The 17,665-nt window shown below is 46.4% G+C and overlaps 1 long non-coding RNA gene across 6 annotated transcripts; it reads left to right on the top strand.

The window, feature by feature from the left end:
• The first annotated feature begins 2,737 nt into the window (after positions 1-2,737).
• LOC144254608 (uncharacterized) lies at positions 2,738-17,301 on the top strand. 6 transcript variants are annotated; one of them, XR_013343529.1, is made up of 4 exons: positions 2,738-2,848; positions 3,200-3,669; positions 3,788-5,323; positions 5,507-6,264. It is a non-coding gene; the product is annotated as an uncharacterized LOC144254608 (long non-coding RNA). The 6 variants fall into 6 exon arrangements; XR_013343528.1 differs by having other exon boundaries at positions 2,738-2,854; XR_013343525.1 differs by lacking the exon at positions 2,738-2,848 and adding an exon at positions 17,287-17,301 and having other exon boundaries at positions 2,861-3,669; positions 5,507-16,421.
• Positions 17,302-17,665: the final 364 nt, after the last annotated feature.

Below are 17,665 nucleotides of genomic sequence, written 5' to 3'. Positions count from 1 at the left end.
CACAGCTCCCAAACTGGATCCTTGGAGGATGGAGGCTGAAGTTCTGGCACATTCTCAAGTAGCAGCAGCAACACTGTCATGGTCCTACCCTTGGAGTAAATCGGAAGCACCATCCTTTCTGAACCACCATCCTTTCTGAACCCTCTTGTCTTTTCCAGGGGTTCTTGTGGAAAATACCAGGGTCTCTCCCTGGGTTGGTGTGGATATGTTCAGAAACAAGGCTGAGCTGTCTTCAGAACAAGAGTGGTAGGTTGTCACACGAGGGAGGCCTCTGATCTTTACCCTCTGTGGCCAAGGTCTTGGAGAGGGGACTCTGACCCTGGAATGTGGATGTTGCAAAGTCCCCCACCCCTATCCTTTCCCCTCCAACCCAGAGCCCCTAAACCAGCTGCCTGGGTGGATAAACTGTGGCCACCACCCCCCCAGGCAGAGCGGGCCCTCACCACTCAGCCCCACCCAGGGGCCTGAGGTTCTGTTTATGGCAGTTTTCTGAAACAGCTTGTTTTGATCTACAGAGATCTGCTGACTCACTGGCTACCCCTCCTCCCTCCTGCATCAGGGTGGAGGTATTTTTAGCCTCATAGTAGAGGAATAAAGAAGAACACAGGCCCACCATACTGTGGGCACAGCCCAGTGACCCCAAGGCAGGACAGGGCACCTCTGTGTGGTTTTGAAGCTTCCACTCACCTCTCCTCAGACACATTCCTTTTCTGAGGAAAATGAGCTGCGTAGAACTAGTTGGCTTGGACAGTTTCCAAACACCAACTCTGAAACTGTGTCACTTTGTCCTTGGAAGAGGGTGGCTGGGGCAGCTCCAGAGGAGAGGGCACAAAGGAGCCTGATACTGCATGGAGGGGCCTGGGCTTTATAGAACCCTGTGCATTGAGCATTGCCAGTTACCCCTCCTCCTACTCTTTGGAAAAGTCTAAGAAAGCTAGTGTCTGGGATTTGGGAACAATGTGTATGAACCAGGGAGAGTTTTGAGAAGAGAAATAGAGAAAAACAAGACATCAACTTGGGCCCTGGAAGCAGCCAACAGTAGTGACTATGCATCTCTCAGATGCTAGCAGGTAAGAGCTGATGCCACAGCCTGGTACTGGGAAGCAGCAGGGTGATGTCACTTTCTTGGTTTCACACACACCTCTCAGCTTTCTAGAACATTCTGACAGGAACAGTCCCTTCTCCACTGTTCTTTCAGGCCAAGTCACCCACCCCTGGAAAGGATGCCAGGGCAAGATTGATGGGCATAACCTGGAGAAAGGCAAGCAGAGCCTGGGGACTCTCCATGGACAAGCCACCAGCCAACAAGCCTGGGCTTGCCACATACTCAGCCTTCTGAGTTGACAGTCACAAGAGAATGAGTCACCAGTTTTCCCAGAAGCAGGGGAGGGGTGCGGCCGAGCCCCGCCCTGCCTGCAAATGCCATTTTGCAGAGGCAGGGGAAAATTTCTATCTGGATTCCTCCCTTCGTTGTCAAGGGAGCCTGTTGTCACAGGGTGGTTTGTTTGGGGTGTGGGCGGTTGGCCTGGGAGGAGACTTCCTGGCAGTAATTCTGCCCGAGGAGACTCTTTCTACCACCTACTTCAGGGGCGGGCCTTGAACCAATAGGTGCCCCATGGGGGTCTTCTCGGCCTCCTCCTCACCCCGGCCCCCTAAGGTACTGGAAGGCCAATTATTCTTCTCATAACCCTCACAAAATCCTTAGCCCTGCCAGCCTTTTGACCAGGTTGCTTTTGGCAGGCTGGCATCCATGCCTGGTAGGCAGCCAGCCCGGTGCCTCCAGAAGCCACTAGACCCACTCCTTGGGGCCCATCACAAGCCACAAGCTGTCCCGGACCAGTGCTGAGGTTTTTGGTTTGTTTGTTTGAATCACTTTTCTGCCCCCACTCTTCACCCCAAAAGCAAAGTGAGTTTTAAACCTACACCCACCTGGTCTCGGGCCCTACAACTGCCCTTATTGTTTTCTGCATAAACTTTTGCCATTAATACGTCACTCACTTATCTCGCTAAATATTCTATCCAGCGGCCTAATTAACTGCTGTTAGGAAATGCTTCAACTCCCCGGGTCCCTGGTGACCCGCAGGGCCAGGACCAGGGACACGGCTGCACCCACTCGCCCCTGCCATTTAAGCAACAAAGCGGGGCGTCTCGGCCACGCGCGCAGCGGGTACCGTCTGCTGTGCAGGACACCGCGTTTCCCTCGAGGGGGTCGCGTCCTCCGGGGCGTCCCCGCCCCCACCGCGAGCTCGGGGCGCTGACGTCACCGGCCGAGCACGCGGCGGCGCCGCCCGGGAGTCACGCGCTGCCGCCGGGACAGTGCTGCGCCGCCGCAGAGATCCCTCCGCCGCCCCTGGAATTTTCCAGACGCTCTGCCGGCCCTTCTTTCGGGCCTCTGCTGGGCGGGGTGACCCGAGGCGACCCCGCAACTCCCTCGGTGGGCTCCGAAGCGCGGCCCCTGCACGCCCCTCCCCCACGCCCCACCTGAGGAAGGGACTTCTCCCCGCGGCCACTGCCTCCCAAATGTGACGTTGGGCTCTGTCCCAAGAAGGCCTGTTACTAGAGAAGGAGGGATAATTAGGGAGTGGCCACCAAAGGGAGACCAAAGTGAACCGCCCCTGGTTGGCTTCTCGGGCGGGGTGGGGAGGGACTTTTTTTCCGGTGTCAGTGGAGGAATCGTCCCGTTGAGTAGTGTCCCGTGACGCGACCCGGGACTATAAAAGCAAAAGTTGTGGCCCATCCCGCAGGAGTTAGCGACAGGCAGGGCTGGCGCCTGGGTGTAGTGGTGGGGCGGAAGTGACCAGTTCAGGGCCTCAGGGGACACAGGCAGGAGATGGCGGAGCTAGAGGGGGTGCGGGTGCGTGGGGAAGGAGGGCTGAAAAGGAGCTTAGATGTGGGGGGCTCTGCAGCGCGAAGGCCCACAGCACCCCGAGGGGCCGCAGCAGCTCCCGGGCCTCGCTGTCCCTTCTGCTACGGCTGCTGGAGGGGGGATTTGACTTCCAGGAGGCCGAGGTCCTTCCGTGGGCCTAGCTGGCCCCAGTGGCCTGGTTAACGTGGAGGAGGAAGGCAGGCTGAGGCGGGAAGAGGTGGAGACCGGCCTAGGCAGTGGTCGGTCGTTGGCAGGCAGGGTCGCAGGCCCGCAGCTGGGCGGGGAGGGCCGACTTGAAACTTGTCGATACCAGCAGCCCCCGTTTTTTTCCAGACAAAGGGTTGTGAACCTGCCTGGGGATGAGGCCTGGTCTTAAGGAAACTGGACTTGGCTTCGCGGGCCTGACAGCTCTGGGCCAGGGTGGTATGTAAACAGGGCTCACCTGGTGGAGCCCAGGAGGTGAAGGGTGGCCTGTGGAGTGATCACGATCCAATGTGCCATTGCCAACTGTGACTGGGGGCTGCTGAGGCAGGCTGCTTGTGTCTGGGGACAATATTGACCAACCCTTTATTTTCCAGGTGGCAGTACCCTCCCCTCTGGATTTCCCTAGGTTCGATGCTAAACTCTTCTGTGAGCTCACTCTACCCCTCCTCCTCCCTCTAACTCTCTTGAGGTTATCCCTTCACTTAAAACCTTGCCTCTGGTCGTCTGGTAAGCCTGGTGAAGTCGCAGGAGTGTTCTTGGACTCGGTATTGTTGGTAATGGTGCAGAAGAAAAGGCCTTCCCGGCGGAGCCTCTGGGGGGTGGGTTGGTGTTGCTTTTGGAGAGGGTGGGGATTGAATGTGCTCCCCTGGGTGGGGCTGCAGCAGTGGTTCCAGCAGAAGTCACCCAATGCCTCATGGACCTGGTTTGTTACTGTAGTGTTCATCATGGCGAGCAGATGGCACCAGGACAAATGGAGCCCCAGCCAGTGTGAGTCGTAGCAGTGCAGGAGGGGAGACCCTGAAGGAGACAGCCCGCTTAAGTTGATGCCTGCAGATTGAATTCCAGAGGCTTAGGAGGAGGAGCAGTTCTCCAGTGCCTGTGTCCAGGCCTTGCTCAGGAGCCCTGTATTCAGGAGGCCAACCGTTAAGGTTTTCAGATGAGCTTGTGGGGGCAGTTCACAAGTCCAAAGCAGATGCATCGGCTTGAGGGGCCATCATCTTTGAATGTTCCAGCAGCACCATCCTCCAGGCACAGGAATGCCAGCAGGCACCCCTCTTGTCCTGGGGGTGGTTTTCAGATGCTGCATCTTCTAAATTGAGCCTCTGGTCCTTCTAGTTCTGTGCTGTGAACTTTGCTTCCAGAAGATTCTTAAGTTATAGAACATTTTAAAGTTGATCCAACAACCAGCCTGAATGCCTTTTAGATGGCACTTGGAGATGGAGCCCAGGGACCTCTCACCTACCCACCTGCTTACCTGCCTTCCTGTCTGCACATTGGCCGGAGGAATTCTTAGTGTGATGATAAAGCTTTTGATTGTTGGGGGGCAGGAGCTGTTCAATTTTAAATGCTTTAGGCAGAGGGAATTTGTTAGCTAGGTAGATTGTCAAACTGTGGGGGCTCATGTGTTGAGCTAAAGTGGGAGGGGGACAAGCCGGTCATGCCCAGGAGCTGTGTGTTGGTAGGGGGTCTTGTCTGGGCATTCTAATGGCATAGAAGCTTATAAGAAGGGAATGTTGGGCCCACTAGTAGTGGGTGGGTCGTGGGTGTTTTGTTTTCTGGTGCTGCAGATTGAACAGGGTCTTGGGCATTTTAGGCAAATGCTCAGCCATTGAGCTACAACCCCAGCCCAGTTATTTGATTCCCCCCCCTTTTTTTTAACATCTCAGAGTATTCTTATCATTCCCTCTGGGGGTGGGACAGGGGGGCAAGGGCTGGTGGGGATGCAGTGCTGGGAGCATGAGGGTGTGGGATGTGGGTTGAGAGGAAGTCTCTGGAGAGAAAAGTATGGGCAGAGATCTGAGAAATTTCATAGAATTTGTGAGTGGAGAAAACACTAGTTAATGGTAAATTATTGGTTAAATGGTTGCATATAAGCAGTGAAAGCTGCTTGGAAATTTTTATAAAAGTGCTTAGAACTTCAAGGAAAGTTCAAGAAAAAAAGCAAAATTGTTTTGCTTTGCTCTAAAGTGGGAAAGACTGAGAAGGTATAACTGAAAACAATATTTAGTTACTTGAAAAATGACATGGAACTTGGTGTCAAAACTATGAGTTTTTAAACATTTTAAGTGTACACTTACGATGAGATTAATATGGACTTTTCTGGGTTTGTAATTCATAATTTGTCATGGAGATCTCAGTGATTCAAAATTCTGAACAAAATGGAAATGCTTTTGGAGAGGGTGGGGATTGAATGTGCTCTCCTGGGTGGGGCTGCAGCAATGGTTCCAGAAGAAGTCACCCAAATGCCTCATGGTCTCGAATTGTTACTTTTTTTTTTTTTTTTTTAAAGAGAGAGTGAGAGAGGAGAGAGAATTTTTAATATTTATTTTTTAGTTCTCGGCGGACACAACATCTTTGTTGGTATGTGGTGCTGAGGATCGAACCCGGGCCGCACGCATGCCAGGCGAGCGTGCTACCGCTGAGCCACATCCCCAGCCCTCGAATTGTTACTGTAGTGAGACAAATGGAAATGCTTTTGGAGAGGGTGGAGATTAAATGATTTTTAAGGGAATTTCGTAAGAAGTGCCTTATAGGTTTTTCTGTGTTTGGTCAAAACCATAATAGCAAAAGTTTTGCTTACTTACTCTTGAAATCAGTCAATTGTAACAAGGAAAACCTTTTGTGGTTACAGTGAAGCAATCAGAATTATTAGTGAATTATCTATTGTATTTTTAGTTTAAATGATCCAGGACTGGGGGGGGGGGATGTCAATCAAAACCAGTTTAGGAAATAAAAGCAAACTGGGCAGAAGGGGTCAGCTTAACAGGAAGAGCTCCTGTGAAACTTGGATTTGCTTCTGAGCTGATTTTGTTGAATTGATAGAGTTACTCCAATGGGCTTTATCCTGTTTTTCCTCTAAATTTGAACACTTTAAATACCCAATACCTTTTATCCTTAGGACTTTTCCTGTGTTCTGGGTTCCTTTTTTTTTTTATGCTTAAAAATACATTGGTGTGGTAATTCAATTCTTAGCTGGTGACTTGGGTGTGATACAATTACTGTCATTGGAACTTAAAGTGTATTAGTCATGCTTATGGGGAAATATTTCTGGGTATGCTGTTGTGTAATGAAAGCTGTAAAAACAGGTGGTTAAAGTACTTGTTTGTAAGGCACATGCTATTCTGTTCTGTGTGTGGTTTCTAACCATTTTTCTTCCCCTTTACAGCACAAATAAAGGTTTGAGTTCCAAACTCCTTAGAATGGTTTTATTGCTGTTATGTTGCCCGATTGTCCTGTCACCTCTGAAGGTGGATGTGTCCCTGTCCTCAGATTGTAGACTGAGGCCTAGATTCATGTTCACTGGTTAGCTCCAAATGTAATCTTCATTGAAAGGGAACTGGTACGTCCTGAGTACAAACTGGTGCCTCAGGAGGAGGGTTGTGCACTGTTGAGAGCTGGTAATGTTTGTGCAAATGTGATCCTGAACCACAGGAAGATGAGTGTGTAGGTGGGAGAGTACGTACTTTATAGTACTAAAGTACTATAATCTAGAACATTCTCTGGTCATATTTTCAAATGGCATCTATTTTGTTTGGGGAAAACATTGTAAAAAGAATAAAATGGACGTGTAATAAGTGTTATTTAGTTTGCATTCTTTGGGAGGCTCTCATGTATCTGTTGATGCACATAATTCTCATGTTCTCTTTTGGTACATGACTAAAAAGTTTGGGCTTATGTAAGTGCACTATTGAGCCAGCACGGCTTTCTGATGGGTGGGGAGGAATCTTGAGTGTGTGTCATGTAAACTGATCTGCATCCTGGGTGGGGAAGTGGCAGCAGTGACTCATCCTGACACTTGTATTTTTACGCGCTGTCCTGTGTACCAGCTTAGAATAGTTGGAATGGAACACCACTGGCCTTCCCTGAGGGAAGTGTCCAAGGGAGGGAGAGGAAAGCTGGGCGTGCTTGCTTGGGAGGGAGAGGACCGATGGACTGGGACCAGATCACAGGGAGTTGAGAGCTACAGGTCAGCCACTGTCTACCTAGTTCCTGAGGGTCTCTTGGTGACCCCTCCCTTGAGCACTACTGAGACCCCCCCCAGGAGAGAAAGGCCATGTGCCACTAGAAGGCCTTCCATCTGGTCTCTTGGCACTGCCAGTGGGGGCCGCTGCTGTGAGCAACAGTGGTGTCTACAAATAGCAAAGTTGAAGTTCTTTTATAAATGAAAGTAGCCTGAGGGCAGGTATGGACTGAGTCCTGGGCCCCCAGGCTGGAGCCCCCCGAGATGTGGCCTGTTACAAAAAGGGGTGAGACAGTCACTGCCCCCAACACCACCCTGTTGGCCACCCTCTGTTGGTCTTACTGATCCTGAGGGACTGCAAGGACCTCTGATGCCAGGTGAGGAGGAAGGCTAGCCTCTGGCCTGCCTGGTGCTCACTGTGGTGTGGGGTTGTGTCGAAGGAGGAGACGCTAAAACAGGTGCACAGACATCTGTGGAGTGTTTTAAATACAGTACATACCGGGTACAGAATGGCAAGGGGAAGCAAAGGGTGTCCTCCTCCGCCCTGCCTACTGGGGCCTCTGACCTTGGCCTGTACCTTCTCCGTTCCTGACTGCTCACTATTCTCACATCAAAAGGGTTTACCATAAAGTTGGCAAAAAACAAATTGAAAATCTTCAGTTAACAGGTGTTACTGGTGTATTTGCATCTGGGTTTTTGTTTATCTTTTTATTTTGTCTTTATGCATCAGATATCTGTTTTATTAAAAAATGGGATTATATTTGAATTCTGTTTGACTCTTTCCTTTATATGTAGTGGACCTGGAGTCGTGAAGCATCATTTTCATTGTTGACAATGTTCTGGTTCTTGCAAGGCTGTATTAACTTAAACAATCTCATTTAGATGACCTTACAGATTATGTCCCGGGGTTTTGTTTTATTCCACTCAGGAAATAAAAGTTTTGATGATGTTCCATGTAAATCAAACTTTATCACATCTGTTGTTACTTATCCAAGATGAATACATATCTAGAAGGGAATGACTGTTACTACTTAAAACTTTAGATTCATGTTGCTGAGTTGCCCTCCAGGGAGGCATTTTCTAAATCAGTGTTCTCACAGCAGGAAACCAACTCCTCCACAGAGTGCATTTATGGTACTAAAAACCTTTGCTGCTTGGGTGGATCCAGATTATGTTACCTTTGGACATGAGTGTTGTTCTGCCTGTTAGTGAAACTGAACCTTTCTCACATGTTGACTGGCCTTTGGCAGTGTGTGAGTGACCACTTGAAGAGTGACCATTCTTCAAACACTTGTTTTCCTGTTAGTTGTTTTGTAAATACTGTTTACATATTAAGGATATCAATGATCTTTTGTTTGGTACCAAAAAAATTCTGGTTACTAGATTGACTTTTATTTCAGATATAAAAAAATTTTCTGAGGTTAATCAAATCACTGTGATTTCTGCACTTGTTATGCTTAGATCTGTTCTACCGTGAGTATATAAATATTAATCTGATTTTCCTGTGACAATTGAGTGGTTTCATTTTTACATTTAAACCTCTAAGTAGAGCTTTTGTGGAATCTTTTATGTGGTGGCTGGCCCTCAGAGCTTCCTTCTCTCTGGGATCAGAGGGATAATGGAATAGCAGAGAGCCCTGTCAGCTTGTCAAAGAATTCCATGACCTCAGCATCATAAAAGAGCAAATGAATTCTTTTCTCCTGTTCTTATCCTGTATGATATTTACCAGTCTCCCAGGCTGGTAAACAGTGTTTTGACTGATTTAAACTGGGCTGCCATTGGCATTTCCACAAATTTGTTATACATGTGTCGTCTTCTCCAGAGTGGTGCAGCCTGGTCCTTGGTGATGTGGCTTTACAACACTCGTCACCCTTTCTCTTGTGAGCATGTCTGTTTCCTTACATAGTTGCCAACATCAGGTTTTTTGAATTTTATGTATTGATTGCTACCTTAAAAATTTTTTGCTGTAAAATGCACATAACATAAAATATATTGCCTTAACGATTTTTAAGTGTACAGTTGATATATTAAGTGTAATAGAGTTGGGCAATTACAATGTCCAGAACTTTCTCATCCTGCAAAAAACGGAAATTCTGTACTCAGAAAGCAACACGAAACTCGCCACTCCCTCTTCCCCACAGTACTGGCAACAGCCATTCTTTCTGAGCTTGACCACTGTAGATTCCTCCTGCAGGAACTCGGTGTTTGTCTTTTGTGGTTGGTTTATCTCACTTGGCACAGTGGGCTCAGGATTCGTCCAGGTTGCAACCTGTGTGAGAACGTCCTATTTAAGAAGCTGGGTGATGTCTGTGCGCATCTCCTGTTCTGTTTGTTCACTTGGCTGGCTGTGTCTTTCTTTGGCTATTGAGAATAAGGCTGCTGTGGACATGGGGTGCAATTTTTTCTTCAAGATCCTGCTTTCGGTTATTTCAGTAAATGCGTGTGAGGTCGTACTTTATTGTGCTTTTGATTTGCATTTCCCTAATGGTTAGTAATGTGAGCTTCAATTCATTTGCTAATTGGCCATTTGTTTATCTTATTTGAAGAAATGTCTATTCAAGCCCTGTCCATTTAAAAAATTTGAGATATTATAATTGATGACTTGCCAGAGTTCTCTGTGTATTCCAGGTATTAACCCCTTATCAGCTGTGTGATCTGCAGATATTTTCTTTCATTCCATAATATTGCCTTTTCATGAGCCCTCTGATGCACAGCTGTTTTCAGTTTGTTTGTTTTGTGGTGCTGGGGACAAAACCCAGGACCTCCTCATCTAAACACATCACTCTGCTGCTGAGCCACACCCCACACAGAACTTTTTAGTTTTGAAGTGATCAGATTTACCTTACTTGAGTTTTACTTTTGTGGCCTGTACTTTTGGTGTCACATCCAAGAAATCATTGCGAAATTCAACATTACAATGTATTTGATGCTACTTTAAAAAGTATTTTAATTGTCTTCATCTGTATTTCTGTAATTCCTGGCTAGTCTTGAGTTTTTTACCACTTGATACACTGTCTCCATTTGTTGACTACTTACCGTGAGATTTTCATAAAGGTGGTGAATTCTTACAGTTAGGAAGATAAGCATTGCCAGTCATGATTGTCAGACTTACTCTCCATTTTTCCTTTTTGTTGATGCATAAGTATACTTTTTTAAAATGTTTCTTTAGTTGCAGACGGGCAATATACCTTTATTTTATTTTTTGTGTGGTGCTGAGGATCCAACCCAGTGCCTCCCTTGTGCCAGGCAGGCGCTCTACCACTGAGTACAACCCCAGCCCTAAAAGTATGTATTATACAAAAACCTGAAAACGGTCTGATAAGTGTAGTAGTAACCGAGTCCAGATTTGCTTCTCATTACTTCCGTTTCAGTAGCTGAGCACAAACACAGCACCTTGAGCCCTCCGCTCCATCTCGTCAGTTATTTATGATGCTAAAATCGACAGCGAGCTTGTACTGAGTAGCTCCAGCTCTCTCTGCCCTTCTGCTCCGGGTTGACCAGTATGAGCCTCTTATGGCTGAGTCTGAATCATATTTGGAAATTTTAGGCTCTATTTTTTGTTGTTATGTCCAATAAAATAGAACAAATCCCAGCGACTATTACTGTTGGTTATGTTTTAAACTCTAGTAAGCATCCCTCTTTAAGACAGGGACGTTGTCTCCCTTGTGGGAGCTGAGAACACACTACTGGGTTATTCGGAGTGTCTGGTTCATGACATGATATGGCTCTCTTATTTGCTTCCTTGATTATTTCTAATAATGCAATATTTCTGAACCTTCTGCCATCACAAGAGCTAGGATGGTAGAGAAAGCAGCTTCCTCCTGCCCTCGTGTGTCCTCCTCACAGCCCCAGTGAGCAATCAGCATCCTGAACCCTGAGTTCATCTTCCACTTGCTTGTTCCACTTGGTGTTATGACGTTTCGTGTGGTTTCCTTGCTGGACAGAGCCCATCTTGTGACTCTACAGTTAGTTCCTCTGTTCTCCTATTGATGGTGATAGTTACTCCTTTTCTGTTAAGTGTCATTAGAGGAATGATACGCGATGCCTTCTTGTTTTACAGAATTAAAACATGACATGATTCGTGAGGTTGGCACTCCCAGTGCCCTGCCCCCTCTAGCAGTTCCCATTTGTTTGCTGGGTTTCCAGACCTTTCTGTTCCTTTACAATCAAAGTGTTGGGCTGGTCCTGCATACTGCATATCACTGTTGACCTGCTTTTTTTCACTTAATAATAGAGTCATTCGAGCACAAAAAGAATTGTCCTCATTCTTTTGAGCTATGGCATAACATTCCTTGTCCTGGTCATACTATGAGTTATTTAGCTGTTTGGCCATCTTTTGGTATTGGAAGCAGTGCTGCGTGCTCACCTTCACAACCCCTTTGCATCATGCCTGAATATTTCTCAGGGCAGGTATAAGACATGGAATTTCTGGGTCACTGTCTGGGTCTGTCCCTCTCCAGAACAGATATACAAATTTGCATACCTGAATACGAGAGTATCTGTTTTTCATATCCTCTTTGGCACTCAGCATACAAAACCTTTTTGTTTTTTTTAAGACCCTGCCAGTTGCCCTCTTTAATCTGTCATGGATGAAAGGTGACCTTTGGAAACTAATTGGTACACTCACACTTTCTCCACTTTCCCACAGATGCGCGGAGGGTTATTTCTAGGGCCTTCTGGCCATTGCAAGCAGTGCTCCGTGATGCACTCTGAATTCCTTGGGGTGCACCGGCTTGGGCCTCCCCAGGACAGTGCGTGCAGGAGGCCGTGGGGTCTGGGCCGGGCAGCCCCAGCATTCACACCCACTCCAGCTCCTTCTGGGTCTGGGACCCTCAGTTTTGTGAGATGGGTCGGAACTTGAAGACCAAGTCCAGAGTCTGCTGCCTGGAGCTCTTGCCTCAAAGTAGGTTAAAAACAAAAAACAGACATTCTAAGAAAGCGGCTGTGACCTTTCCAAAAGCAGGATCAAATTGTGTGGTTTGTCTTTTCCGGGGCACTCCTGCCTCTGCTCAGCAACTGCAGCGGCTTTCTGAGTTAAGGGCACTCTCCTCTGAGAGGGCACAGGTGCTCTGGCCCTCCTCGCCTCACAGGTCACCGGGACTGGACTCCGGACAGCAGGGCACTCTCGGGCAGCCTGGGCCTGGCGGCTTTACCCTCTCCAGAAGTAGGTGCTGGAGTTTCTCGGGCTCCTCAGCCTCTAGCAGCTGGCTCTTCTGTGATGTGACAGCTGTGTGTCAAAACAAGGCCCTTCCTCCGCCTCTGCTCCTGTGTTGACCCCACAGGCAAACACTCGGCTGGTTTCCTCCAGTTTATTTCACTTCTATGTGTAGAAGATGTTCAAAGTAATCCTTGCTCATGTTAAAACTTCAAGCCCTGTAGGTGACAGGGATGTCCTTTTCTAATGTCTGGCCGCCTTCCCCACAGAGGCAGCTGTTGTGACCTATCGCTGAAGCTTCCAGAGAATTCTGTGTTCGCATAAAGCTGTGGAGGGACAGGCATAGCACACAAACTGACTTGGAATTTGGTGTCTACCGGCTCTCTCTTGGTCCTTCAACACCCGTGTGAACTGTGGCCACCCCTTCTAGGGTGCAACTAGGTTGTTTCCAGCATTTTGAGTGTTTCTCAGGCTTTACAAAATCTGCCTACCTGCCTGCGCCTTCATATACATGGGCAAGTATATCATTGGGGCAAAGTTTTCTCTAGGAGGAATTCTGGGGCCTGGTCCGTGTGCCTTTCCAGATATGATGAATGCTGCTAGGGAGGTGGTTCCAGCTGATACTTCCCCACCCTTTACCAACTCTCTGCTCTCAAATTTGGTTTGTGGTGCTAAAAATTGGTATTTAATTGTAATTCCTATTTGTGTTTCTACTGGATTATATACTTATTGGTTTATAAGAGCTCTCTATATATTAAGGAAATTAAACCCTTTATCATTTGTGCTGCAAATACTTTCCTATTCTCACTGATATTTGAGTTTTATGGTATTTTGCTGTCCAAAGTTGTAAATATGTATACGCTCATTTATAGACATCTAATGGCTTCTGAACAAGATTTTTCTTTTATTTTTATCAGACCTATCTGGACTTAATTTTGGCAATAAGTGACTCCAAGTGCTTAGCCTTTAGTCTCCATATCATTTAGTGATTAACACAGCTGATGGCCATTGATCTATTCATGTGCAGTTCCACATAAGTTTAAATATTGTACTCTATGCTTTAATACATGGTGGGGGTGGCCCTGTCTCTTGACTACACTTTCCCGAATATTCCTGGCTAGACTTGCATGATTACTTGAACCTTCCCTATGATGTCTTCATGATATTCCTTCTGTGCAAGAATAAGGTATATCTTTCCCTGTACTCGCAGTGCTTTAGTCTACCTTCCTATTATGTGGAAAGCTGTGGTGAGTGATATTGGCCTTGGTCTGTCTGCCTCCGGGACCCTTTACTGATAATTCACACAGACCACTTATGTGTTTATTTTGGGTAATGGTTACTAGTGCTGTTAACACTGTCAATATCTTGAGTGGTCTTTGCAGTTGAAATGCTCCTATTCACGCTGTCCTGCTAAAAATGCCTGTACGTTTATGCAAAGCCAGAAATTGTACCCAAGGTCACATTCAGGGAGGGTTTGCCTTCTGAACCTCTGCCCCGTGTGGCTGGCGTGGCCAGCGCTTCTCCTCCTTTCAAGGTCGAGCCTGTTCTATTTCTGATAGGATTCCTTTTTTTTCTGATAGGATTTCTTCTGACTTAGGGATGAAATAGGGAAGATGGCCTCTTGCTTAGCAGCACAGTCCCAGGTCCAGATGGTCTGAACAGTTGGGAAGTTTTCGACTCGGTTGCCAAGCGCCCCGCAGAGGGGTTCAGCCATATCCCCCTGCCTACCCTGTCCTGTGTTTATCTTCTCTGGTTTTAAGGCAGAAATAACATTAGCATTTTGTCTTTCTGTTTTGTTGTGGTGCTGGGGGTGGAACCCAGGCCTTCTGCGCATGTCTGTGTTTTAATTTGCACTTTTTGATTCTGAGAAGCGGTGAGTACCTGGTGTGTGGGCCTGTGCTTTCACTGCTGGGCGAGAACTGTGTTGGGGACCCTGTTAGCCTTGTATACTACAAAATGTTTCTCGAGTTTGTGGTTTGCCTTTTAATTTTGTGTGTTGGATCTGGCTAATTTGTTAAATTTTGTAATCACATTCTTCAGTTTTCATGAGAATGGTCTCCTACGTTGTGTTCTGCCATATTTCTTCTGGTTCCCTTGGACACTAACCTAATCCATCTGGAAGTTGCTTGGAGCACAGGATGAGGTAGGAACCTACTTTGGTTGTTTCAAAATGACTGATTTCCCCAGCACTGTTTACTGATAATTCTACTTTGTCTGCTGATTTGAAATGCCGCTTGGTAATCATTAGCAAATTAATACAATTAAGTCTGTTTCTGAACTTTCAAGTCTGTTCCACTACAGCTGCCTTTCCCTGTAGCAGACCAGTGTTTCACTAATTTTCTTCACTTGATTTAGTTATTGATGGGCTTTTATTTATTTATTTGCTTATATGTGGTGCTAAGAATCGAACCCAGTGCCTTACACATGCTAGGCAAGCGCTCTACCACTGAGCCACAACCTCAACCCCCTATAAACATATTTTGATATTAAGATTTTCCATTTAAGAATGAAGAAGTTGCCTGTTCATTCAGAATAGGATGATTTTTTTAATGTTCCTTTGGAGTCTTAGATTTTTATTTGGGTTATGCAGGTTTATGAAGTTTGTTCCTTAAACTGAATTTTTTGTATTGTGGTTACATGTGTTAAAGTTTCTGGGGTGGGGACATAGCTCAGTAGTGGAGCACAAACAGCATCTTAGCTAAAACTGAAAGGCTCTCAAGACAATCGGCTCCCACCATGAGACCACTCCTTCCCCACTTCTACCTGAACATCGCCTGGTCTCAGTTTCCCCATATGTAAGAAGGGGTGGTCATGACCTACCTCAGAGTGGGATAGGGATTAATGAAATAATGCAGGTGTTGTACTTGGCCTCTTGACATGGACTTAGCACTGTTCTCTGGGGATTGTGTCACCCACGGGAACTATTCCATTTTTCTTGCGTCTCTTCTTGTCTTATTGGAATTGGCCGTAATTACTAATGAGCCGTAAGCATCATGGTCTCATTCCCACTTGACCCACGAGGGGGATCTGACAGCAGATGGAGGACGAGGGTCCTGCTAGGGCCCAGGGGGCTGCATATGAGCCCCTTTGGCCTGTTTCGTGTTGCCCAGAGGGTGATTGTCTTGTTGGTCCACAAATGAGTTGCCATCTGCTGATAGTTCACATGTTAATGTTTATACATTTATGTTAATATAGCTTTTTGTTTATGATGTTAATATAAAGTTTCCTTTTCAAATAAATGTTATTTTCCTTCTAAAAATCAGGGTAAATCTACATTACCATAGAGCTCATGCCCCTCAAGTGCCCTGTTGGTGGGTCTTGGTCTGCTCACTCCCTAGGTTGTGCAGCCATAGATCTCGTTAGCCCAGGCGGAAGCTCCGCACCCTGCTGCCCCAGGCCCTGGTCGTCTTTGTGCTACCTTGTCTCTATGAATTTGCCTGTTCTAGGAACCTCATGTAAGTGGAATCATGCATTGTTTATCTTTCTGTGTCTGATTATTTCACGTAGCATGATATTTTCAAGGTTGGTCACGCCTGTAGCATGTAACAGGACTAATTTCCTCTTCATAGCTGAAGGATACTCCATTATTGATAACTGCATTGTGTTTTTCCATTGGACTTTGGGCGGTTTCTTCTTTTGACCATTATGAACAGTGCTACTGCGAACGTTTGTGTAAAGTTTCTATGTAAACATGTGATTTCAACTCTCCTTGGTACACAGGTAGGAGTGGGATTGCTGGGTCAGAGTAACCCTGTGTGTAATTTTGAGGCACTGCCAAGCTGCTTTCCAGGGCCACTGCACTGCTTTGCGTTGGCAGCAGTCGTGTGAGAGTTCCATTCCCCACATTCCCATCAACACGGGTTATTGACTCTTTAAATATAACCATCGTAATGGGCATGACATGGTATTTTGTAATTTTGATTTGCATTTTTCTGATAACAGACAATACCAAGCGCCCTTCATGTGCTGTTAGCATGTGCATATGTTCTCTGGAGAAGTGTCTGTGCTGAGCCTTGGCCCACCTTCTAATTAGGTGTTTGTCATTTTATCATTGAATTATAAGAGCTCTTTATAAACTCTGGATTCTAGACCCTCATCAGATACATGACTTGCAAATACTTTGTCCCATTCTGTGGTGATCCTTAAACAGGATGGAAGAGAAGTACTGCTAAGGTGTGTTCTTCGTCTCTGATGTCACCGATGTCACCTGCACTCTTGCTGGATTACGGGACAAGGTATCCATTTGTTTTCTAGATTGCTTTGGAGTTTTTTATTTGTTTTTAAATCATAAGAAATATTGAATTTATTCAAAAGCCTTCCCTGAATCTTTTGAGATAAAGGGTTTTTCTTTCATCCCCCAATGATTTTAATTCAACTAATGAACTATTAATGATTTCATTAATACTAATGGAATAATAAGCCCTCCTATGACTTTCGATCCAAGCCACTCCTGGACTTAGCACTGTTTAAACTGGAGGTTTATAATGAATTACAAGGTCCCCTTGGACTTCAGGCTGCTGTTGAGCAGGCTTTGGGATCAGGACATCCAGAGAGATAGTCCTAAGAGCAGCATCCTCAAACTCAGGTTTTGGCCAAGCAACTAGGTTTCTTTGCCATTTAGTAGCACAGGACTTGGGCTAAATCCTTTTGTTTTAAGGGATGAAGTCTTGCTAACTTTGCCCAAGCTGTCCCCTGACTCCTGGGCTGAAGCCTTCTTCCTGCCTCAGCCTCCTGAGTAGCTGGGCCCATCTGAATTTCTTATTCTTGAAGGTTTCCTCAGTGAGGAGGTGGGGAGAAGAATAGCAGCTAGGTCTGTGTGAGGCTGAATTGTGTGATGTGGATACCCTGCTTGAGCGGGGGAGGCAGCAGCTATCTCTGTCTCTTTGTGGCAGGTCCCCAGCCTTCCCTGCAGTCCACACCCTGCAGTGTCCGGGAACAGTGGTCAACACTGTGGAGGTTCAGTGGCTCTCTGAAAGTAGTTCCAGGGGTCTTGGGCTACTCAGTATTTCTATTTCATCACAAGTCAATTTCTCAAGTTTTGTTTTCCAAGAAAATCGCCTTTTTTCTTTTTTTAAATTTTTTGATATTTATTTTTTTTAGTTCTCGGCGGACACAACATCTTTTTATGTGGAGCTGAGGATCGAACCCTGCGCGCATGCCAGGCGAGCGCGCTACCGCTTGAGCCACATCTCCAGCCCGAAAATCGCCTTTTTCATGTATGTTAGTGCAGAGTATCTTTTTCTACTTTAATATTCTCCTCAGGAATAGCTTTTTCAACTTTTTTATGCCTAGTTTTTGTTAGTTTGTTTTTGGTCTGGAATAGACTTTCAAGAACTCTATTTTATTGGCCTTTTTGAAAAAAAGCTGCTTTAGATAAAACAAGCAGCTCTGCAGCTCTGCTTTTCTTTGGTAGTGTTGGCAGCTTGGTTTGTCATATCCAGGCTTGTGACAGTGCCAGAGGGGAGTAAAGGCTGGTAGT

The sequence above is a fragment of the Urocitellus parryii genome, chromosome 4 (assembly GCF_045843805.1).
Source record: "Urocitellus parryii isolate mUroPar1 chromosome 4, mUroPar1.hap1, whole genome shotgun sequence".
NCBI classification, from domain to species: domain Eukaryota; kingdom Metazoa; phylum Chordata; class Mammalia; order Rodentia; family Sciuridae; genus Urocitellus; species Urocitellus parryii.
Note: the sequence above shows the minus strand (reverse complement) of the source record. Positions and strands in the feature narration are given on the sequence as shown.